The 17,707-nt window shown below is 41.2% G+C and overlaps 1 protein-coding gene across 2 annotated transcripts in view; it reads left to right on the forward strand.

Annotated features, from left to right (window-relative positions):
• Positions 1-17,707, forward strand: part of STK39 (serine/threonine kinase 39) — a 172,269-nt gene that overhangs the window by 130,610 nt on the left and 23,952 nt on the right. The window contains exons 15-16 of one of the 2 annotated variants that reach the window (XR_009760478.1): positions 626-675; positions 946-1,047. The exons of the other annotated variant lie outside the window; for it this stretch is intronic. The gene's annotated coding sequence lies outside the window, so the exon portion shown is untranslated. The remainder of the gene's footprint in view (positions 1-625; positions 676-945; positions 1,048-17,707) is intronic. 2 annotated transcript variants of the gene reach the window in all.

Genomic DNA, 17,707 nt, shown 5'->3' on the forward strand with positions numbered 1-17,707 from the left:
TTCCATTTTAAGAAAACGAGTCTATAGCTTATTAATTGCTTATTAATGAGATTCTTGGAGGCCTAATTAATTTCCACAAAAGTAGCTTAACTTGCTTTTCATGTAGTCCTAACCTAGTTTTTCTCTTTAACTAACCTAAAATAACTTGGAAAACTAAACATCTTCAAAGTTGATCTGCCTCTTGTTCCTTCTTTAATTGGAAGAAGGCGGTAATCCCCCCCCCGCCACAACATCGTAATATGGCACTGTGGGAAAATTGAGTCCTAGTCTCTTAGCAGTGGCCACTAGAGATTAATCATTGATACAGAAGATCTCATCTCGAATGCCACTGCCCAACTTCTTTACATGTCCAAAGATCTTTCTGCTAGTTTCTCATGCAGTGAGGCCCTCTACAGTTTTCTAAGGTACTCTGTGGAGTAAGGTATTGGGCATGTATTTTATCGCAAGATGAACTTGTTTTACCAATAATGTAAAAAGAGTATTAAAAAAAGGAAGCAAAAGTCACTTCAGCTCTCCCTTCCTAGTCTACCCCCCATACCCGAACCTGTTAGGAGACTTGGAGGTAGGAACATGCTGTAGATTCATGTGCTCTCTTATCTTTCACCCCAATTCTCTTCCTCCACAGGTCATCAGATTTTGAAACTTCTACTGTAGCTTGCCTAGCCAGATATCATGGTGACAAACCAAAACTCTTTTTATTACACACTCATTCCAATTTTACATGTATACATTGTACACTCATTCCATAATGTATTTCTGTGGAAATATAGTAATCTGTCCTCTACTCAGATCTTTCTCTATGTCCTTAACTAACTAGAAGATGATACTCTTATCATCTCCCTTCTACTGTCTTAGGATAACATCTATTTTTGCTCTACATAAACTTTTGTACATAGCTTTTCTAATAGAAATGATGATTCAGCATTTGTTTCTGATTTGTCAAAGCCCATTCAGCTGCTTGGGAAGAGGACAGTGCTGACTCTGATATGTGTATAGGGGCCTCCATGTCCAGATCTTCCTGCACATATTCTTTCACATACATAGCTAGTAAGTGGAAATCTGCTCTTTTTCATGTTAGAAATATACCTTCCATGTCTGGGGTTGTGTTCACTCATATTTTGCAGTCTTTACCTTTCCTAAAAAAAAAAAAAAATCCCTGCAAAAATTGGTGTCTTTGCAGGTAACAATCCATACTTTCTGTAAATAGTCAATTACATGATTTCTCATCTTGCTAAAATACAAGCCTTGATCACAAAGAATGAAAAGTAGAGGAGATAGCAAGGACTCAGTGGGTCATTGAGCTTCCAGGGTTTGAACCAGGCTCTTTGTTTATCCATGTCCCCCCACCCATGCCTGTAGTATAGCAATCTGTAATGAACAAACCTATCTTGTCTTCAGCCCAGTACAGCTTTCAACATGAAAATCCCAAAAACTAGTTGCCAAACGTCAAAATAATTCAAATCAGATGCCTCAAATGGGCATTCTGCAGGCATGAACAAGAACCCCAAGTGCAGTTGAAGCAAGAACACACCAGCAATGGAAGATCATGCTGGCCCAAACTGAAGATAAATGTTTGAAGAATTGATTCCCCTCCATTGTGTGTCTAGTTTTTTTTAGTTTGTAAGTCTGATGTTACCCAGTTTGGAGATTATAATTGTCTGAAAAGTGGAATAAAAATATAGTTAGTAACTGAAAACAACAACCTACTCTTCCAACAAAGAGCTCAAAGTAGTGTTTTAGCCTTACAACCGTCTTGAGGTAGGTTGTGCTGAGAACATAAGAAGAGCCTGCTGGATCCGGCCAGTGGCTCATCTAGTCCAGCATCCTGTTGTCACAGTGGCCAACCAGATGCCTATGGGAAGAGCACAAGCAGGATCTGAGTGCAACAGCACCCTCTCCTCCTACAGTTTACAGTAACTGATATTCAGAAGCATGCTGTCTCCAACAGTGGAGGTGGAACATATCCATCTTTTCTTCCATGAATTTGCCTAATCCTCTTTTAAATGCATCCAAGTTGGTGGACATTAATGCCTCATGTGGGACCAAATTCCATAGTTTATGTGCTGTGTGAAGTATTTTCTTTTGTCTGTCCTGAAACTTCCAACATTCTGCTTCATTGAATGTCAATGAATTCTAGTCGTATGAGAGAGGGAGAAAAACTTCTCTTTATCCACTTTCTCCAGACCACACATAATTGTATACACTTCAATCATGGTACTGCTTACTTGCCTTTTTTCTAAACAAAAAAGCCCCAAATGCAATCTTTCCTCATAGGGGAGTTGCTCCATCTTCTTGATCATTCTGGTTGCCGTTTTCTGAACCTTTTTCAACTCTACAGTATTCTTTTTTTAGGTGAGGCAACCAGAACTGTACACAGTATTCCAAATGTGGTTGCACTATAGATTTGTATAACATCATTATGATATTGGTACTTTTATTTTCAATCCCTTTATTAATAAGCATGGAATTTGCCTTTTTCACAACTGCCACACACTAGATTGATATCGTCATCAAGTTATCTACTATGGCCCCAAGGTCTTGTTCCTGGTCAGTCACTTCCAGTTCAAACCCCATTAGCTTATAAGTGAAATGGAGATTTTTGGCCCCAACACATACATCACTTTATTCTTGTTTGCATTGAGTTGCATTTGCCACTTTATTGCCCATTCACTGAGTTTAGAAAAGTTCTTTTGAAGCTCTTCACAAACTCTTTTTGTTTTAACAACCCTGAAGAATTTAGTATTGTCGGCAAACGTGGCTACCTCACTGCTCATCCCTAACTCTAGATCATCTATTAACAAGTAAAAAAGCCTAGGTCCCAATACCGATCCTGGGGGACTTGACTTTCTACATCCCTACATTGGGAAAACTGTCCATTTCTTCCAGCTCCCTTGCTGTTTCTTAACCACCTAGTGATCCTCTCCTCTTATTCCATGACTGCTAAGGTTACTCACAAGTCTTTGGTGAGGTCCTTTTGGTGAAAGCTTTTTGAAAGTCCAAGTACACTATCTCAACTGGATCACCTCTATCTATATGCTTGTCGACTCTCTCAAAGAACTCTGATAGGTTAGTGAGACAGGATTTACCCTTGCAGAAACCATGCTGGTACTGCTTCAGCATGGTTCTGTTTCTTATTCTGAGACATGGTGACTTGATCAGTGAGCTTTATAATATAACGGGGACTTGAAACTGAGTTTTTCCACACTCTAATCCAGCCCTCCAGTCTCTGTACTGGAGCGGATCTCATGGTTATTAGGAACTTGGAACCTAGAATCCCATGTACCTGGGAGAAAACTGCATTACACATAGTGAAACTTACTTCTGAGTAAACCTGTATAGGATTGCTTTATTAGTGCATTCTCATTTACTCTCCCCTCCCCAATAGTAATGGTATTCGAGGAGTGCTTGAAAGCGATTTAATTTTATTTTAACTTCTTTTGTGACTATTACAGATTGTGGGCTTCTCTGTGTGCATTTGTCTTCTAGAGGGAAAGGGCAGGCAATATTTCTATTCCAGCCAAATTTACAACAGCAAGTCCAAGATAAGGAGTTTTATTTTTGCTGTTTTTAATGTTAAAGACAAATGCTACAGCAAGTGTAGAAACTGTGCAACCTGTTTTGCTATTCACAGGTTGTTATGCAGTTTGGGTGGTTTTTTTCTTCTCCTTTTTAAAGCCTTAGTAGTAAATCTGTTTGCCACAAACAAAAGCTGAGAGCGCAATAAGAGATAACTATTCTACAAACTGTATTCAGTCTCTGTTGCTTCCATCACTCCATTCTGCCTAGTGAGAAGTGCTTACATTTTGTACCTTCGTTGGCATGATCTCTCATTTTTATATAGCTTGCTTTGTAACTCTCTGCATTGAGTTGGTGTTAACACTAGTTTAAGCAGTGAACATCTCTTAGGATTTTTGGCTTTATCCATCTCCACTATAAATCTCTTGCCACCAGCTGCTGAGCTGATAGTTAAATAGGGTTGCTGATTTGACCTGAAGAGCACACTGGAGAATTTCTATTAAGAGTTGGGTAGAGTCTGATTATGGGAGCTGTTTTTGCCAAAGAGCAACAAGCCAACCATTGCACATTAAACTCCTGGGAATTCTGATAACTTGATTGATCTTCAAATATGCACACAAGTGGAGGCTTAGTGATGAAATCTTATTTGGATTGCAATTTTAAAAAAAACTGCTTTAAAGTTATTAGTTTATCCTTAAGCACTAAGAGTGACATACCTTCTTAAAGACATTTGTTAGACTCAGAATGAGGCAATTCAGTATGTAGTATTAGTAATGTGCAAGAAATAACCTTTGGATTTTAAGCCACTTCTTCTCTTATTTATTTTTATTTTATTTTATTATTTCAATTTATATACCGCCCTTAGCAAAATAGCTCTCAGGGCGGTGAACAAACAAGATAAAATACAATATATCATAATAAAAATACAAAAACATATACAAACAAACAACAAAAAGCACAGCAAAAACAAAATAAATACTACAAAAATTAAAAATACAGATTAAAAGATTAAAAAAGATTAAGAAGATTAAAATGCCTGGGAGCATAAAAAGGTCTTTACCTGGCGCCGAAAAGATGGAAGTGTAGGCGCCAGGCGTACCTCTTCGGGGAGGCTGTTCCACAACTCAGGGGCCACCACAGAAAAGGCCCTAGATCTCGTAACCACCCTCCAGGCTTCCCGATGGGTTGGTACCCGGAGGAGGGCCTTAGATTCTGAACGAAGTGAGCGGGTAGGTTCATAGCGAGAGAGGCGTTCCACAAGGTATTGAGGTCCCACGCCGTGTAAAGCTTTATAGGTCAAAACCAGCACCTTGAATCTCGCCCGGAAGCAAATAGGAAGCCAGTGCAGACGCGCCAAGACAGGTGTTATATGTGAAGACCGACTGGTCCTCGTCAATAATCTGGCAGCTGCGTTCTGCACCAGCTGAAGCTTCCGAACTGTCTTCAAGGGCAGCCCTACGTAGAGCGCATTACAGTAATCCAATCTTGAAGTTACCAGAGTGTGGACAACTGAGGCGAGGTCGTCCCTGTCCAGATAGGGGCGTAGTTGGGCTACCAGACGAAGATGGTAAAACGCATTCCGTGCCACCGAGGCCACTTGGGCCTCGAGAGACAAGGAAGAGTCGAGAAGAACCCCCAAACTACGTACCTGTTCTTTCAGGGGGAGTGTAACCCCATCCAGAACAGGGTAAGCATCCACCATCTGAGCAGGGAAGGCGTTCACCAACAATGTCTCGGTCTTGTCTGGATTGAGTCTCAGTTTATTAGCTCTCATCCAGTCCATTATCGCGGTCAGGCAACGGTTCAGCACATCAACAGACTCACCTGAAGAAGATGAAAAGGAGAAATAGAGCTGCGTGTCATCAGCGTACTGATGGCAACGCACTCCAAAACTCCTGATGACCGCACCCAGCGGCTGCATGTAGATGTTGAAAAGCATGGGGGACAAGACCGATCCCTGGGGGACTCCACAATGGAGAGTCCATGGTGTCGAGTGATGTTCCCCAAGCACTACCTTCTGGTGACGATCCGCGAAGTAGGAGCGGAACCACTGCCAAGTAGTGCCCCCGACACCCAACTCCGCGAGTCTCCCCAGGAGGATACCATGGTCGATGGTATCAAACGCCGCTGAGAGATCAAGGAGAATCAACAGAGTCACACTCCCCCTGTCCCTCTCCCGACAAAGGTCATCATACAGGGCGACCAAGGCTGTTTCGGTGCCAAAACCGGGCCTGAAACCGGACTGAAACGGATCTAGATAATCGGTTTCATCCAAGAGCGCCTGGAGTTGGCTGGCAACCACCCGCTCCAAAACCTTGCCCAAAAAAGGGACATTCGCCACCGGTCTATAGTTATTCAAATTATCTGGGTCCAAGGAGGGTTTCTTTAAAAGAGGTCTCACTACTGCCTCCTTGAGGCTACCAGGGACTACTCCCTCCCTCAAGGAGGCGTTAACCACTTCCTTGGCCCAACCGGTGGTCCCAGCCCTGCTAGCTTTCACTAGCCAAGATGGGCAAGGATCCAGAACAGACGTGGTTGCCCGAACCATTCCAAGCACCTCGAGCTGCACCAACTGAAACTCATCCAATAAAGAAGGACAAGGCCGTGCTCCGGACACTTCAATGGATTCATCTGTCACAACATCAGAGTCAAGGTCCCTGCGGATACATGCGATCTTATCTTGAAAGTGTCCAGCAATTTCGTTGCAGTGGGTCTCAGATGTTTCCATAGTATCGTGGGGGCCAGAGTGTAAGAGCCCTCGCACGACTTTAAAAAGCTCCGCTGGGCGGCATAAAGATGATCTAATAGAGGCAGCAAAATAGAGCTTCTTTGCTGTCCTTACCGCTTTTGTATACAACTTATTGGTGGCACTTACCAAGGCATGATTGTATCCACTGGGAGTTTTCCTCCATCTGCACTCCAGCCTCCTCCTCTCTTGTTTCATTGCTCTTAGCTCCGGAGTATACCACGGAGCTGTATGAGCTCTATACCGGAGGGGGCGCGCGGGAGCAATCGTGTCAATAGCCTGGGTCAGTTCCGTATTCCACAGTGCGACCAAGGCCTCAACAGGAGCACCAGTCCTATCAGCTGGAAAATCTCCCAGAGCCCTCTGAAAACCTACGGGATCCATCCGGCTCCGGGAGCGGATCAACTTAATAGATCCTCCACCTTTGCAGAGGGAAAGAGCTGCTGTGAGTCTAAATCTCAACAAGCGGTGATCTGTCCATGACAATGGGGTAGATGAAAAACACCCCACCACCAGATCACCATCTCCATGTCCAGTGGCGAAGATCAAATCAAGAGTATGTCCCGACACATGCGTTGGGCCGGTAGAAAATTGAGACAGCCCCATTGTTGTTATGGAGGCAATGAAGTCCTGAGCTGTGCCAGATAAGACAGCCTCGGCATGGACGTTGAAATCCCCCAGTACCAAAAGTCTAGGGGATCTCAAGAGCACCTCCGAGACTATCTCTGTCAGCTCAGCTAAGGAAGCTGTTGGGCAGCAAGGTGGACGGTACACCAACAGTATTCCTAGTCTGTCTCCCTGGCCCAATACAAGGTGGAGACATTCCAGACCAGTCGCCGTCTGGACAGGGTGCTTGGTGAGAGGGAAAGAACTCCTATAGACCACAGCGACCCCCCCTCCCCGGCCCTCAGATCTACCACAGTGCTGAACCAAATACCCGGGTGGACAAAGCTGGGAAAGAGCAACTCCTCCCTGATCAGCCACCTGATTATTGCTAAAGAAATCCTTGAAGTTTAGTTGAAATGCAGATATTTAACAGAAAGGAAACACCATGAGAATTAGTGATGTTCCACCATAAATGTTTGTTACTCGTGCTGCCAAAGTTTCTTGTGGATAGTATGATGTTTTTGTTTTTACATTGTCGTAGCTTGCTTTGAGACCGTTGGTTAACAAGTGACTAATGCATCTAATAAACAATAAGAAGAATAAGGAGAAGGAAAGGGAGGAGAAAAATAAGAATAATACCCCTGTATGTGTGATTGGTACTCCGGATTACCCAGAGTCCCTGATCACACCCATAAAGTTTATGCATGTACATGCTTTCATCGGTTTTCAACCACACGTAGAGGGCAGCACTAGTGAATGCAGTCTAGCTCCACCCTCTATGTGCATTTCATGTAATATGTGAAGAGTCGTTTCATGAAGTTCAGAAGCACTACCCACCCCCACCCTCGAGTGGCATGGAATAGCAATGTGATGAATCAAGGATTTTTAATGTTTGACCTAAGTCAAAGATTTTAAATGGTTTGGTTTTAAAATATTCTGCTTCCCTATCACATTGCCATTAAAGCTGTTGTGTCAACCATTTCTTCATATAGAGGTTCATATTCTGCTACCAAAGAAATATTAGTAGCTAGAGAAGATTGCATTGTGGTGACTATATTTTTGAGTTTAGTTATGCCTTAGTGCTGCACAGCACACAGTGATTAATTGAAACTCTTTACTCTCCAGCCTTCACGTACTAGTATGCCTGTTAATGTGAGGGGGAAGTATCTTCTGTCCTAGTGATCCAGGAATGTTTTTAAAATATTTGAGCTCCTGCTTTAATTGCATGGCTTGGCAATACTTGTTTCTTGGTATTTTGTGACAAAAACTTAATATATAGCTTTTGCTAGAGTAGGACTCTGTGCCAAGAGCTGGTACTATGCTTGTTAAATATTTTTTTAAAAAACATCCTCTATCTCTAGATAAGTTTGGGGTTTCACAGTTCCAGAACACGCTTCAGCTAGAATATAGTGAGTGAGTGAGTTGACTACAGGAACTACGACAGCTATACCTGGACTTTAGCTAACAAGTTCTTGGTGATACAACAGGTTTCTTTTAATGGCATTAATTATAACCTACGTAGTTAGTGTAACCTGAGTTGAACATATTTGCATAAAATGAATATAATCTAGTCTGAAAACAAGTAGCCGTGTTTTCTTTTTAGTGGGTTTCTGAATTGTTGAACATAATTTCAAAGTAAGTATATTAATGTTGTTCATTTTGGGCAGTAAAAAGCACCTATGCATAAACATGTCAAGCTGTATTTTATTTGCTTATGTCTTGTTTCTCCACCTCCTTGTTGGGTGCCCAGCTGTTTTGCTTACATAATAGTACAATTGCCTAGCAAAACAATAATGAAAATCAATCAAAACTGCAATAAGGCAATAAAATATAAAAAGGAGAAATAATACCAAAAACTGTGGAAGCCACAATGGAAAAGATCCTTTCACAGCTGTATCTCAGAAGACATGGGGACATACAGAAGGGCCTTACCAAATTAACTTGGAGAGTGGGTGGATTCATATAGGGAATGGTCCTTTTGGTACCTTAGTCCTAAGTTTTTTAGGCTTATACCTAAAGCTGTTTAGGTATCTTAGTCCTAACCTTTTAAGGTGATAGCCAGCACCTTGAACTGAATCACACACATGATCCCAAAACCTGGCACTGATCAGAATTCTTCAGTCAGCATCCTGCAGTGGTTGAAATCGCCAAATGATCATCAAGGCCAGGTCCACATAGAACATATACAGTAATCTACTCTAATTCATTCATGAGGATAGCCTGGTCTGATCTCATTAGAAAAGGATACAGTTGGCACATGAGCCAAAGCTGAGCAAAATTATTCCTGGATCCTGCCGCCACTCTGACATCAATGAGCAAAGCTGGGTCCAGAAGTGCTCACCACTTGCAAAGCTGATCTTTTGAGGGGAGTGCAACACAATCTAGAACAGGCTGACTTCTTATCACTGGATTGGTTGGACTCCTGATCAACAGGATTGTTTCAGCTTGTCTGCATCTAGCCTATTGCTCGCCTTGGGCGATGGTTCAGAACATCCATAGTATCTGCAGACCCCTATTCCCCTGACAGAGCTCCAGTGGCCAGAGTTGTTTAACAGTCAGCCCCTCTTCCCAGAGAATTCTGGGAACTGGAACTTTGTGAGGAGTAACAGTTTCCTAACAACTCTCAGCACCCTTCACAAACTATACTTCCCAGGATTCTTTGGGGGAAGCCATGACTGTTTAAAGTGGAATAAATGTCTGATGTGGATGTCACCCAAGATGGTAAGGAAATGTACATCATCCAAATATTGGTGTCAAGCAACTTCACATCTCTATATGATCTTCCCCTGCAATTTCACATCACTGTTAAATAGCATAGGGAGCAAGATTGAATGCTGCAGACACCACTGTATCAAGGCATCGGGTTTCAGAAGCCATACTGGAATGGTTCAAGATAATGTCTCATCCATAAAATCTCTTGGAGATGGATTTTAACCACACATTCCAGCATCTTGCCCCCAAAATGCAATATCTTTACAAAGTCTATAAACCTTATGTTCAAAGAGCATATGGGGAAATTTGTTTAATAAAACTGCTTTGTCCCCAAATTAAATAGGTAGGCATTTTAATATGATGAACAGGAGGTAATGTATTGGGGAAAGGGTGGGTTTTTTGGGGGGGACGTATCTTACTTGTAATGTGAATGGGCCTTAAGAAATTGGTAGGATTCTTCATCTTGTATTTGCAGATATGGTTAGTAAATTACATACAAACTTAGTTAAAATGTGAATGAAACCAATAATATTGTAGGAGGGAAAGATGTTCTATTTAATACCAAAAAGCAAAGGTATTGCTTTTTGTTTGCCAGTAAGAGAAATTTTAAAATCCATATTGGTAAGCAATATCATCAGACACTTTTTTTCTTGTTGAGGAGGGCCATTACAAGAACATTGACATTTGGGTCAAATAAAAGCAATTAAGAATTGTATCCAGGAACCAGGAAGTGCTTAGGTTAATGCAGCATGTGTGTGTATAACTGCACTAGTTCAGTTGCATTCAACTTGTCATTCTCTCCTGTAGTTTCACTTACCTACTGTCTGTTACACTGTGTATTTTCCACATGGTTTGAAATTGATCTAATACCTTGGCTTTTTTTGAAGCTGGTCGCCAGAGTTGTCCATGGTTGAACAACACTGGAAACTATGGTTAATTCAAGTCTTTCTGGATTGATTACTTGTGCACAGTCAAAAGGCTCATTTGTATCTTGAATTATTTTTATTATTTTTAAATATATATGTATTTATTATTCTTCTGAGATAAAATCCTCTGAACTCTGCTGCAAGATGCAGTTATTGTAATATGCTATAACATGCAGTTTAGCCCCTAGTCATTGAAAAAAGATGAAATGTCAGCATAACGTTGAAATTTACACCATAAATTTGCGCTGCTCTTGTACAGCTTCATTGAAGTTGCCAAAATGCAAACTTTTAGCAAATTAATTTTAATGTGAAGTTATTTTCAGTAAACTTTCATTTGACTTCTACAAAGACTTGCCCTCTACTCATTTTCAGGTGTATTGCATCATTTTTATCAAGGTTTCCCCGAACAGTGAAACTTAAATCAAACCGTGATAACATATCTTATGGCAAAATTGACTTTGTGACAGTCTTTCAGTAAATCACTATCCAGAGAGACAGTGAACTCATTATAGTAGCCTTGAAATAGAAGTTGGAAGAATGGTAGAAGATTAATTTTATATTTTCCCATCTTTTGTTCTTGGGAGGAAAACCTTTTTGAACGTCCAAAGCTTAATGTAGTAGCCTGCCCTCACAAATGTCAACTAATAATGGAGACTGTCCTTAACTTTGTCAATTATTTATAGAATGAGAAAAAAGCAGTAACACAATTATAGAAGAGGGTTAGGAAGGGGGGAGGCAGAGCTTAGAGGAACAATAATTTATTATCAAATAACAGTTCCTTCTGCCTCCCGCTTCAAAAATGCATAACATAACAGAACATAAGTTCTGATGCAACCAAAGTTAGGGGATCATAGAGTGAAGACTGGCAGTGGGTGAGGGGGATGGGTGGAGAAGGAGGAAAAAGGAATATGAGGGATGGATAATTGGAGCTGGCTTCCCTCTACAGAGGTGTTCAGCCCCCTTTCAGCTCGCCTGCTGCTGAGTTAAGACAGCTGTCAGATGAATCCTTTACTTTCAAGCTGGATTTTTGTTGACAGCTTTCTTTCTGAGTTGTTGCTTCTTCTTACTTATGAGCCAAGGCTGGGGCCAGAGCCCTTTACCATTTCATATGCACGTAACTGTCTCATTTCCATGATAGAAAAAAAGTTGAATTCCAGTTTGACCAAAACTGGGTCATGCAGCAGTGCAGATACAGCAGGCACAATTGCACTTCTTGCATAGCTTCCATCCATTGGTACATGGAGAAAATGCCAAATAGTTTCATTAATTGATGAAGATGGCTCTTTTATCACATTTTATATACTGCCTTTCTGCCATCATGGAACCTGAGGCAGCACACATGGGGTATCCTGGCACTGACTATTCCCAGACTCGTTCACCCTTGGCAAGGTGTCCAGACCATACACTGGGATTATACTGGGTTCTGGACATTGGGATGTTCAGTAACCTCTGTATGAAAAGAATAAGGTTAACAGGTATGGAGTATGAATTGATAGACAAGACTAGGGGCAGAAAGGATCAGGATTTACTCTGTTTGGACAAAGGGCATCCCAGTGTCAGGATGCACTGTTTGTAGGAGGGTGGACAAGGATTAGATTTAACTAAGGATTGGTAGTAAGCTTTCGGTGAAGGAGCTACCCACATAGTCAAGGGGCAAGGAGGATTAGAAATGGGTGGTGTATTCAGAGGCATGGTTTCAAAGACCATGACATGACATGTGCCTGACTGAAAGAGAAATTATGCCTTCCCAGGGGACAAGTTCATATGACTTGTCTAGGTAAGAGGGAGAATGAGAAAATAAGGTAGAATAATGATAAGAGAGATGGTACCAAGTGGAACAACTTGGAAGCAGCCATGGCAGGGATGGGGAATTGATGACCTTCCAGGTACTGCTGTACTACAACTTCCATTATCCCCAGCCAGCATGGCTACTCCAGCAACATCTAAAGGGCCACAGGCTCCTCATCCTTGAGATATGGGGACTCTGTAGAATGACCATAGAGCATTCAGATAGACTTTCCAAATGCTTATTTCAGCCAGAACCTTTGTCATTCTATTATTTCACCCATTTCCTTGCTGTTATCTCTCTGTAAGTGAAATAGGGTAGGGCTGAAAGAAAACATCAGCGTGGGTGCTGTCAAGAAAAATATTTCTTTAATTCAGTAAAATGGTTCCTTTGCTCAGGCCTCTGGATAGAGGGTTGGCCTGTGTGAAAATGTTTCTTTCCCACTAATTGGATATGAGCTCATCCTTGCACCCACATTATCTGGTAGAAGCTATACTTCAAGGACACTGTGGCTGCCCTTCCAATTGGAATGGATGCCTCTCTGGGGAGATCCCAGTTTTGGAACTTTATAGTCAGCTAGTTCTCTGATTGGAAGACTGGTTTGCTGTTATTAGGCCTTGCCCCTTTGGCTTGTGCCTCACATCCTGGTTCCTGACATCTATGAATATCTCTGTGCTGCTTGCTGGTTTCTTTTGGGGTCAATTGCCCTTTTGGTGTGTATTAGTGTTAGGCAATTTAGTTTTTGTTGTTTTTATTCTTCTCTTATAATTCTCAAATGTAGTTCTGTACTCTTAATAACCTTTTATAATATTTCTCACTGATATATGCTACTACTTTTAAATATTAATAAACCTACCTCATCTATTCTGGCCTGGTTTCTTGAGTCTGACCTTTGGAACTGAAAGCAGTCTTTGGCTTCTTGATCAAACTGCTACTGAATAACCTTTTGGGGCTTGGAGCTCAAAGGGCACAGAGCCTGACTTTTGGCTCTTGTCTCGTGGAATCTCAAGTGGCATCTGGAAGAGCAGCTTGGAAGTTTCCTGGCCCAGGCTGGTCACACAGGTGGCATTTATCTTGGTCCTTTGGTACCTACTACACCAACAAGGAACTGGTTCCCATGTTTTGGACTCCTTGATAGGTGCACAGAGCCTTAAGTGACCACAATAAGGTATTGTACAAATTCTTTACTGTTTACATGATGCACATATTAATGCAGGTGTCTCAGTGTATAATTTCTGTACTTTTTTAGAGTATGAATCTTTTTTAAAGAACTGTAACTCTTCAGAAAATAAAATCTGTTCAATTTTTGTCAATTTCTTTAAGTAGATAGATTTTGTTCTTCAACATTTTGGTGAAAGGCCCAGTTAGACTGTTTATAGCTAAGGACACCTATTAAAAAGCAAGGCATCCATTATTTTTTAAAAAAAACTACAAATAAGAATGTGCTCAAATCACAGCCTGCTCATAAAAATGTTTGGTCTAGTTGAGAAGTTCCAATAGATTTATATACTTTGCACAATTTGAGAGGAAGGTAGGATGTATTCCAGTTTGTATGAAGTTGCTTGGTGTCTGCTTTCCTCAGCTGGTGCAGCCTACTGGGATGATGGAAAGTCCATGCACACAGGGGGAAAGGAAGTCCTATCATTCTGAGCAACTTCAAGTTGGTAGTTCAAATTCTTTCCATTTAAAACATCAAGGAGAAGGAATTTATATTGCAGACACATAGGATTCCTTTCCTACTAGTAATATCACCAAGACTGATCATATCTTCCTCCAATGTCTGAAAAAGGAGGTCCATTCTCTTGAAGGCAGGAAGATGCCCATAATCTACCCAGGGAGTCCAGATTCAACTCAGGTTCATGTTCTGTAGGTTTCCATGTGTGAAGAACCTCTCTGGCTTGTGGAATGCAAAGACTGCTTTAAAATATCTGGTTGAAACACTGGAAGCAAGTTGACTTCATAACTCATAATCAATGCTTGCTCCTGTTGCTCTGAGGAATGCTGCATATTGGCCTGGTTGTATAGCTTCTGAACACACATTTTCCAAGAAGAGTGATTTTAAAGCTTGAAACATGGTAAAAGAGTCCTTGAAACAATGCCATTGATCTACAACAGACTTTGGAAATACTTTGGACAGTGGTGCATTCTGATAGCCTTCATCATAAAAACCACTTGGAGCATGGCCATGCCAAATTAGGTGACCTGATATAAAATTACATTTTCACATTTTTGAAATGATATTGAAACCAGCATTATCAGATCTCAGCACTGTTGGGTGAGCCAGTGTAATATCTACAGGCAATCTGCCACCTTCAATCATAGAGGACAGCCATCATTATAAGTGGATAATACAGAGAAATTAGGGTTCTTAGATTTCCCTCCCAAAAGTCTGAATGGTTATAAGAGCCTAATGATGATCAAGAATGAGGAAAAGATTCTAGCAACGTTTTGTGTTCTACAAGGGCTTCTGTAAATTAGGAGAAGCATGAAATGGTGGAAAGGTATGTGTGATGGCTGCTGCTTCTCCCTGTGTCCCCCCTCCCCCCAGTCTGCACAAAAAGTTGCGAGACCCAATTAAATTTAGCTGGTTGTATATTAACATACATTTAGCTATAGGCCTTTTAAATTGTTGGTCATGATGTCTTAGTATGATGGAACAGGATATTGGTTAAGCATTACATGCAAAACCAGCCATGGTTTAGTGTTATGAGCTGCAGTGAACCTTGAGTTGGGTGCTACCCTCCACCTGATCAAGTGCAGCCATGAGGAGAAATTTAAAATGACATCCAAATTGAGACAAATTGTGGTTAATGAAAACAAGCAAACTTTATAAACTAAACTTTAGTCTCATATCTTCATGACCATGCTGGAGGAGGAGAGGAAGGCTTATGGTGGTTCATCCTCATCATACAAACATGGTTTAATATTACATGTGAAGTGCCTCCATGTTGAATACTTAATAGTGAAAGCAAAAAGAAGAAAGCTGCTGTAGAATACAGCAGCCTTCATCATCCTCTGCTAGCTGCAGCTTATGAAAATTGAAGTCCAAAACATCTGGAGGGCACCAGGTTGGCAAAGGCTACAATAGTCTTCTGTAATCATACTGTATATGGTAATGAATGTATAGCTCAGGACTAGCCAACATAGTTCTCTCCAGATGCCGCTGCACTCACAACTCCTATTAGTCCCAGGCAGCATGGCCAGTGGTCAGGGATTATAGAAGTTGTAGCATAGCAACATCTGGAGGGCACCACATTGTATATTCCTGGTATAGCTGTAGTCCAAGTTAAGTAAAAGTTAGTAGTGGTTAAAAATCTTGATAATACTCTATTTTACTTGTGCAGATGCTTTTTTGACCGAAGCTGGTAAACTGTCAGAAATGGTTAGGTGTAAGGATATGTATTAAACAACTGTGGCTCATGCTCCATCTCTGTCTCTTTAATATTTTCACTTTTGTTCTAATGAAATGTTAATGGCAAATGTATTGCTTTATTTTATCTGAAAAGCAAGCGTAGAATCTTTTACTCATGATACTCTAGAAAAGCTTTTAGAAGCTGATGCCTACAAAGATCTTTCTTGGAAACAAATTACACTCATTTAAAAATAATATGGAGGAATACTTGATTCACATTATAATTCTTAAAACTTACTCCTCAGTCTAGTCCAGGGGTGGGGAAACTTGCAGCCCAAGCACCACATTCCCTTCTGGGCAACCTTCTGAGGGCCATATGCCAGTGGTGGGTGGGGCCAGCAGCAAAAGTGGAGAGAGCAATGAATGCACATTTTACCTTTGTACAATAGGCTAGTTTCTACGCACATCCCCACCCACACTTCCCACCCGCATCCTTCATCCAGGCAAGCAAGAAGTGTGAACAGAGTTCAAGGACACATTCCAGCCAGACAACACCACGTGTTGTGTGAGGATGGGGAGAGAGGGTCTGGGGAGAGAGGATGTAGCCTGCGGTAAATTTCAGAGAACCAGACAGAGAGGCCCAGGGACCACATTTGGTCTCTGGGCCTGAGGTTTGTCACCCCTGGTCTAGCCAACTTTCATGTTTGCATGCAATAAACCTATCTTCAAGATTTTCAGTTTTCTTCGTTTTGTATTGTATGTTGGGTTGCAGCCTTTTCTTTAGCTGCTGTTTAGAGGAGCTGTTGTTTAGAGGAGGAAAGTTTGTTTAATACATATAATAGATTATATGATGATTGTAAAACGGCTATGTGGATTCATCCATGATATGTAGTAATGGTCTTAAATAGTCTTGGCCATCACTTAGTAGATGTTACTACAAAAGTCATGTTGTCAAAGGACACCGTCCATCTACTGTTGTGAGGGAATTCTAAAAGATACTTTTTTTTTGCTTAGGTATATATTTTAAGGCTATTCTTTTCATCCTCATATCTCAGCAAAGCTAAATAAGACGAAAGTATAAAACTATTGTCACGTTAGCAATGCAGAAAGCTGTGCACAGGGAGAATTTTCTTTCAGCCCTGAGGTGCTGTGGCTACTTTTGTTGATGGGTTCAGTCACAGCGGTGCAAGAATGGTTTCCAGCTGAGTGAGAGAGTTAACAAGTAGAGATTCATAGCAACTGCAAACATCTTTACATTTAATTGGTCATTCCGCCTATTGAAATGATGCCATCATTTCCCCAATTACTCAGAGGACCTAGATAACAAAAACACAAATGGCAACTGCAATTTCCACATAGAAACATACAATTAGATCATTGGGGAAGTTTATTGCTTTGTGTATGGCTTGGTGGCATTTTGCAGCTAGCAGCTATGTTCTTTGTGCATTCTTGTAGACAGGTCAGCATTACAAGTGGTCAGCATTGTAGACAGGTCAGCATTACAAGTGGTCAGCATTGTAGAGAGGTTAGTATTACAAGTGGTCAGTCACTGTGCTGTAATGTTAACTGGCCCTTTAAAAATATCTTCCTTTTCATGGGGTGGGGGGAAGAAGTATGCCATGTTGAACATTAGCCCAGGTGCTTCAATTCCATAAAGACTGTGTGCTAGAATATGGCACATTTTAGGTTGGAGACAAGTGGCATCTATGAGAGTTGAATGCGGTCTGATAGATTATTTCCTGTGCTGTGTGTGCTCATCCCTTTATCCAGTATTTGTCTGTCGTCTAACAGGCTTTGAGGATTTTTGAAGCACTACCACTACAAAATGCTGCAAATCTGCATGACCAGAGATGACAGTGGAATAAGCTTGCATCCTCTATTATATTCTCATCTTTGTTGGGGGTGGGGGGGGGAGGATATGCCTTCAGCAATGCAGTCTGATCTGAACAATAATTGCCCCAAAATATGTCACACTGAATTAAGTGAGACATACTTCTTAGTAGTTAGGTTTGGGATTGTGGTCACTCCTGTGCATGTTTTACTTTTAAGATAAGCATGCATAG

Source organism: Rhineura floridana, chromosome 2, assembly GCF_030035675.1.
Source record: "Rhineura floridana isolate rRhiFlo1 chromosome 2, rRhiFlo1.hap2, whole genome shotgun sequence".
NCBI lineage: Eukaryota > Metazoa > Chordata > Lepidosauria > Squamata > Rhineuridae > Rhineura > Rhineura floridana.